Below are 8,077 nucleotides of genomic sequence, written 5' to 3'. Positions count from 1 at the left end.
CGAGGGCAAGCCATCCCCGCACGGGGGGAGACTGGCCTTCCTGACCTGCAGCTGCGGAGAAGCCGCTTGGGCTTTACTGACCAACACCAGAGAGAGAGGCTTAAATGCAGTACCAGACAGTGCCGCCTTGGTGAAGCTCATGACAAGCAGGAAACAAAAGGGAAATTGTGAATGATTTCCATTATTTTCACACCATAGTAGATTTTCAGGAAGATTCAAACAAAATATACTTGCTTCTTTTTTTTTCCCTCCCTCAAATGGTTTGTCAAGTTCTGGCAAAAATATGAACATGCAGAGATAAATTATTGGAACATTTTCTTTACATGTGCACACATCGATATACATATAGATCTAGATATAAATGTGTATAAGTGTATTTGTGCACATGCATGCAAATCTGTGCGTGTGCCTGTGTGGATATATACACATATATGTGTGTTCATCCACACACCCAAGAAAATAACTCTCCATAGCCTATCTCTTAGTTAACAATAATACTGAAATACTGGCATTCGACAATCTAAATCCTCAAATGTGTAGGTTTTAATGGTGTTAAATGAGCCATTTAGCACAGAGGGCCTCTCACCTTCAGTGGCACACTCTCAAAATGAAATCCAGTGTTCAGATACAATAATAAAACGAAGAAAAACAATATTACCTGTTTAAAGAGAATATAAAAATCCAATTAAGTTCTGAATTTTAATTTGCTTGCAAGCATGGGTTTGTTGCTCTGTGAAAAGAATGAAAATGTAAATGACATTTCTGTGTGTTATCTACATAATCCAGAGGCTAGAATATCCTGTCATGCTTATTTTGTCTAGTGATGATAAAACTAAACAGTTTTAACTGAATTTCCTGTAAATGGGCAAATAATCAAAAATGAACATCTTTATATTCTGATCTTTCATTAATTTATGTATAAATGCTGTTATAAAGAGATTAGCTGTTAGGAAAGAGAATGAATTTTGCCTGGCGTCTGACAGCAGTGACACGAAGTGCTGTGGGTGGAAGGAAGCTGGAGCAGCCACTCGCTTCTGAGCCGTGGGTTCCGCAGAAGAGAAGAGGGGAAGCTGGGCAGTCACTGGCCGTTGACACGTAGGCACAGACGGTTGTGCCTCAGTATCACCACTGTCCCCGAACCCCTCTTGCCCGTAAGCGCAGTGGATCAGTCACTCCGCTTGCCGAGTCCTGTGTCTTGCAGGAGCTGGTGGCACAGGCTGGAAGGCAGCAGGACAAGGTGATGGTCTGGGATGGCAGGAGAGAGCCCCTGTGGTGGGAGGCTGCACAAGTCGCTTCTGCGGTGCTAATCCCAGTGCAGTAACCACTGACTGTTCCTGCTATTCCCCCTTTCCTTGGATTTGCTTTATTTCGACTAAACATCACAGGAAGACGCCTGTACCTGGACTGTAAGTATCCAGATCATCAATTAAATTTGTACCTATGGAAGGCTGTCATCCACCAGCCTTGCCTCGCAAAGAGAATGTCCCAGGGATGGAGCAGTAGCGAAGCAGAGCTCTGTCACCCTGCCTCTGCAGCCCGGCATGTCCCTGTGCCCCCAAGAGAATGTCCCAGGGATGGAGCAGTAGCAAAGCAGAGCTCTGTCACCCTGCCTCTGCAGCCCGGCGTGTCCCTGTGCCCCCAAGAGAATGTCCCAGGGATGGAGCAGTAGCAAAGCAGAGCTCTGTCACCCTGCCTCTGCAGCCGGGCATGTCCCTGCGCCTCCCTCCCAGGAGCATTGCCTCTTCCCACCTAAACCAGCACAACTTCAGATGCTGAGGGCTCAGAGGGGCGAGGCAGGGTTGGTCCTTTATTTGGGTATTTAATACGTTGTTAGGGAAAGATATTTGACCAGGCTGGTAATTGGGGAGCACAAATACACCTACGGCAGAGGTACCTGCAGAGGAGCAGACAGCACATCCAGGCTGGTGTTACTCTCTGACAGTAACTTTTTGCATGGTTTATAATTTAAAACAGGCAAAAGGCAGAACGTCCAAACCCACATTATTGTAACAGACCTTTGTGCCTAATGGTGGGATTGAGGATTCAAACAAAGGAGTCTGTTGGGTATTGAGCAAGACTGGAAATTCTTGGTGTCTGGTTTTCTAAATACCAGTGTCTGTAATGGTGGGTGCCCCGTCTGAAGAGTATCCAGCCCTCCAGTGTCTGGGAAATCTGCTCCTTCTGAAACGGTCAGGGAGGCTGTTTACACACTCTCCAGGTTTTGATATTAGATCCAGAAGAAATTATTAAATTGTTCTTGTGACCTAGAATTGTACAGAAAACAGGGCTGTAAAACTACCAGATCCGCCCGTTGATAGGAAGCTTTATCTGGTTTTCCCCTTTTTTACAAGCTGTATGTACTGCTCCTGGCCTTTAATGTCACGACAGATTTTACCACCTTTGAACTGTTCATTACGTTGCAGCGCTACAGCAGGGGTGGGAGCAGCATTGCTTGAACCCAGATTCTTCTGCGCTCACAAAGTTACGTGCCCTGTTCTGCGTTTCTCCAAGTTCAGAAAAGTGCGACTTTTATGCCTCCTTGTGTCCCGTAAAGTAATTAAAAGACAGCCAGGTAAGTTTCAGATGGAAGTAAAAACTAATCTTGTCTTTATTTTTCTGTATCCAGGATTGTTTTCAAATGATATATGTCACTGCTGTGGTCCTACAGCATGTGTCTTGTTCAAGGTGATGTTGCCTGTGAAAATGGAAAGAATAAATTCTAAGTGTATGCAGAGATATAATGCAAAGTATATTTAACATGACAAAGCTAACACTATGATTTTAACCTTGTTTCATTTAAAGCCTCAAAAACAATCTCAGGGCCTCGTCTCCATTTCTCCCAGGCAATTTGTTATGCAAGAAACGTTGCCTTCCAGTGCCTTGTATGAAGCCACCAGGTGTTGTGCAGCCCTTCCGTATTAACCTCCTTCACGCCTCTTCCAGGGTGGCCCAGTGTCTGTCTCACGGCAGCGTATGATAATTAGCCACACATGTTTATAAACTTACTATAAATCTGTTTTCATATTCATAAAAATAAAGGCATGAAAAGTCTGAAAAGCTGTGTTTCTGCAGACATGGTGTCCCCCGATACCCAGCGCTTTTGTTTCCTGAAGACGCTGTTGTCCCCAGGAGCGATGGGTCGGGGCAAACCCCAACCAACGCAGCCAAAGCTGCTCCGCGAGCACCTCCCTGCTGCTTGTGCTGCTGGAATTTAAGGGCTTGATCGTGCCCTCATTTTAAAAGCCAAACACTAAATTCAGTCAGCAAAAGATTAAGCAGTGCTAGTGCTTCCTGATACTGCTACCAAAAAAAAAAAAAAAAAAATTAAAAAAAATTATGGCATATGAGTTATTTGTGTTCGAATATTGAATCCCAAAGGGGTGGTAGCTATTTTTTGTAATTCTGTGGAGATGGAGTGAGTGGTTATGAATAGCACAGGGGCAGAACGGGATTGATGACTAAGTTCCATTCTATTAAACCCACCTCAGTTTGCCAAAAGGGCTTGTAGCGGGACTCATCCCTGTGCCCCGGTACTGTCAAGCCCTAACTCAAAGCCTGTGCGGAAACAAGGAGGCCTGGGAGGGTTTCAGAGGAGCTGCTCGCCGCCTGCTGCCTCACACGCTGTTTTCGCTGCCCGTCCCTCTCCCCTCTTTGTGGCAGAGTTGGTACAAATGGCATCTCATCCTGAGCGCTTGCTCTGCCATCTTAATGGTCCTTTCCAAGAAAGAGCTCTAATAGTTCACTGAAATTGCGTTTAGTCTGCAGGCCCCCCGGAGCTATTACGAATGCAATTAATGTCTGCAGATCAGGACGAAAATGTGAAGGACTCTGTGCTGTATTGACTTAATAGATCATAACGGCTGCGTCGGGGCCTGGGCGGGCTGTTACTCGTGCCGGGGTTCGGTGCGGGCCCCAGTTCCGCAGTGCAGGTTTGGCGCGGTGCAGGCCCTGCAGGAAGGGCCGGCTTGCGATGCGGCTGCTGGGCCAAAAACCAGGGGATTCACCCCAGCGAACCGGACTGGAGACTGGGGCTTGGCTTCCCCCTAAGCCTTTGTGGGCGCGTGGTTTTACAACCCGTACGGGAGCTCTGTGGGCGAAGGCAGCGCGTGGTGCGTGGCTGGCTCCGCTGGGGTGCTGGTCCCGGCTGCCCCGGCCTCGCTGGCGCCCGGGTCCCCATCGCTGCCCGCGGGGACGGGCGTTGCTGGCGCCTGGACGTGTTCTTCTTCGCGGAAGGGGAAGACCCCGGGGGAGGCAGACCTTGGGGTGCCTCAGCCTCCTGCGGGCACTGGCCCAGGGGTTGTCCAGGGTCTCTGTAATAACCCGGCCCCTCCGGAGCGCTTCATCCTGGGCTGGGGCCTGGAGACCTGCTGCTGGAGGAGCCTTTCCCGGGCACGGGTTTGGGTTTCGTGCTGGGTAAATGCAGGGCACTTCACCAATTGTGGCTATTTTCAACCAGTGAAGCCTGATTTCGGTCAGGTCTTTTCCTGATTTTACACCGTGAACGCTAAAGCAAATAGATAAGCAAATCTATGTTTTATCTTACAGAATCTCCCAAGTGCCTGAGGCAGTTTCAGGTCCAGTGGCTGAAGTTAAGCTAAATTAAGCACCGTTGAAATGCAGAGCAGGCAGGGAACAGCTTCCCTTCTGAAGTCCTGGCGGTGAAACTGGCTGTGCAAGGGGAAATCCTGTTAAATGTCAGAGAAATCGTTTGCTTTGAATTCTCCATCATCTGTGTTATCTGGTCTTTTAACCTGTCTACCCGTTCATTCAGCATTGGAGTTCAGTGTCACAGTACCTCCTCCCAGTCCGGTTCAGGTGTCAGATGTTAAACATCAGCTTCTTAGCTCTATTTTTTTTTAGCTGCCCTTTTTTTTTTTTTAATGAAACTGGGGTTAGATTAATGTACACTGCAATGTGTTCATATATAGTACAAGAATAAGAAAAATGAGAGGTTCATTCAATGAGTTGTTTTTTATAAGTGTCCTGTCTCTAATCGCAGTGCTGCTTTTGATATGACAGTGCAGAGGTGAGTGAATGCTGATACAGCTGCACTTCGAAGCAAAAAGAAGGAAACTCACTCAGGTCTTCAGATTTGCACCGTTTCAGAACTAGGTGCTATAAACATCTGTTTATATGGAGGCAGAGTATGATTACAGAAGAAATATTTTCCATGAGAGTATATGGGGTTTTATGCCACGTCAGTGTATTTTCACGTTAATTATAACATTCTACTATTTAGGCAGAACTTCTGGAATTTATTTCAAAGGAGTCATGTAACTCCCTGATCCTAACTTACCTAAAACCATATTTGTGACACTCAGCTGAGCAATGTGCACCTTCAATCCCCGCATTAAGCTCACCTGGCTCAGAGCTCAGCACATCCCCTGGTGAGCGCGAGCTGACACAGTTCTATCTTTTGTGAAGAATCCTTATTTTTCCTTACCAAATCCAGACGGAGAGAGGCAGGCTTCCCACAGAAGCTGTGATCAGAAGGGGATGCGTCAGCTGCTGTCTCCAAACTTGCACGCTTGTAATCACAACTGCTTGTATGTGCCAGAAGAAATTGGAATATTTACAGCTTTTCAGTGCAGCCGGAAGGAAACAATTACAAGTGAAATACAAACATGCAGTCGCATATACAAATGTATGGGGAAAGCAGAGCTACGAGCACAGACGTGCAGGTTCACACTCAGATAAACAGGATGCCAAGAGGAGCAAGGAGAAAATGCGATGGCAAGTAGAACACGTTACCAAAGAGGCAGAATGTGAAACCGTACAGCAGCAGGGGACAAGGCTGGTGGCTGAAGAGCCAAGTCCCGGGAGCAGCTTTCCTGCTGCAGGTCTGAGGGCAAGTCTAATTGCAACAAGCTGCTCAGAAACGCTGCTCTCTTCAATTAAATGGGTGCTGCAAGCAGGACGAGTGGGTCTGCATGGAGACAACATGGTGCCTTCTAAGGGTGTGGGGGTGAGCTCTAGGTTTGGGACTCCCCACCACCATCCTCTCTGCCAGGTCACATATCCCTTCTCTCTTCTGAGGCCTGAAACTGTGCCAGAGTCATCGCGTGGCCTGACCGGTCATGTTCCCTCATGAGCACGGTAAATACCTGCATTCCTTCTGACAACGCAGGGAGTCTGAATTGTTTAGTTTTATTCCTGCTAGGTTTTCTTTGTCTATATGCTTCTTGGGAAATCAATGCTCAAAGGAGCAACCTGTGTATCTCTGCCTTGCACGCAGTTCCAGCTGAGCAGCACCAGGCTTCTAGCAGAAGGATTGAAAGGACAAAGAAAAAGGTTCATTTAATTTACCTTGAGGGATAGTTCATTTTTCAAATAGAGACAATTTGAAAAGCACAAAGCACTCTGCCAATATCTTAGTCACTTCAAAAATAAAATTAAGTCTTTCTCGGTAGGAAAATAAATGTCAATGCTATGTACATTTGCATCCAGCAGCAATTCTGCAGCTAATTTCATAGTAATTGATACGCTGCTATATTGCTTTATTATGAGTGTTGAAGCATTAAACATTCAGGTCCGGGCCAGACTTGGCCTAACACCAAGCGGTCATTTGCCACTTACCCAGCTGCCCGACCCGTACACGGCAATAACCAGAGCTGGCACGGAGCTTGAACACTGATGTCCACTGCTGGCCTGAGTGCAGTTCAGAATATTATGGGCCAGAAATACTAACTTGCACAGGGCTGCACGATGAAACCAAGAACTGACCTGGACAGTATGAAACGATACATCCGATTAGAAAAGAAGCTGCCCTCCAACCAAAAGGCCATTAAGTAGCTGATAAATGGATGTTTCTATGAGTAGGATTTCAGGGTCCTAAAATAAAACCAATGTCTTTTTTTGAGTGGTGCTGATAAGTATCTTTATTATGCATGAAAGTGACTGTGAGAGTAACTTTGTGAGAAAGGTGCATATCGGTTATCTATTAGAAGGACGTGTCTGGGTAGGCTTCATTCAGACACATGTGATAACTTCTTTCTAAACGTGGAACCACACCATCAGCTGGGGTGCGGTGGGTTATTGCCATTGTCTGTGCCAGTACACATCTCCGACGCTGCCGTTGCTGTGCTGCGAGGATGCCTGGTTGGCGGGGCGGTGGTGGCCACAGCTCCAGGAATCACTCTCTCTAAAAGCAAACGAGAGCGCTATGGCATGACTCCAAAGAAACTACAGATACCAAAACGCGACAGGAAGAGAGAAGAGTGTTTGCTGTTCTGGACGACCCCCATTCAGGCATAGTCACATTTAAGCCAGCAGCTAGTTATTGTAATGACTCTCGCACGTACAGAACCTGCCTGCCCTGTGCGGGCTGTCCCAAGCCGCAGCTCCCGGGTGCTGCTGGAGCAGCTGGTCGGACCGTAGCTGGTACGTGCGCTGTGGCTGTAGTGGTCCTTACTGGTGTGCGGTGTGCCGTTGCCCGGCTGTGCGCTGCAGGCTGTGTCTGTGCTGTTCGCTCTGTCCACTTAGGGCTCCTGCGAGGCAATTCACTTGTTTATTCCTGCCTGTGCTGCTGGGAACGAGGACTAATTGCTATCAGAGGATCTCGTTACTCTTTCTATAGCACATCAGCTGGACATCCCAGACTCCATTACCTAGCGAAACCGCCTGCTGATGAACTAATCCTTTTATGTTAACAAGATGGCTTCATCATGACACTCCTCCTGCAATTACCGTGACGGCCTCGGCACATGTAACGTTGGGATGGAAACGGCGCTGGGCCACTGGCCGGGACTTTGCTGCAGTGAGCGCAAAGCGAAGGACAGGGAGGTGTTTTCCCGGCGGGACAAAGGCCAGGGAAGCCGAGGCGGGCTCCAGATGGGCGGAGGGGCTTTGCCAGATGCTTCCACTTGGGGTCGGCTCTGAACCGAGCCTGGGAGGAGGCTGTGTATGCCCCCGACTCCAGGGGAGGCTTCTGTGCCCCAAAGCCTTTGGGAACCTTCTTTGTGCTCTCTGCCTTCAGCAGCAGTGGCTTTGTAGCTAAAAAGTGACACCCCTGGAGCCCTCCCTGACACCTGGACCAGTGTAAGGATGGCCCCACTGGGTTTTGTTCCACTTGAAATGT

Source organism: Chroicocephalus ridibundus, chromosome 8 (assembly GCF_963924245.1).
Source record: "Chroicocephalus ridibundus chromosome 8, bChrRid1.1, whole genome shotgun sequence".
Classification (NCBI taxonomy): Eukaryota; Metazoa; Chordata; class Aves; order Charadriiformes; family Laridae; genus Chroicocephalus; species Chroicocephalus ridibundus.
This window is presented reverse-complemented; position numbering follows the sequence as displayed.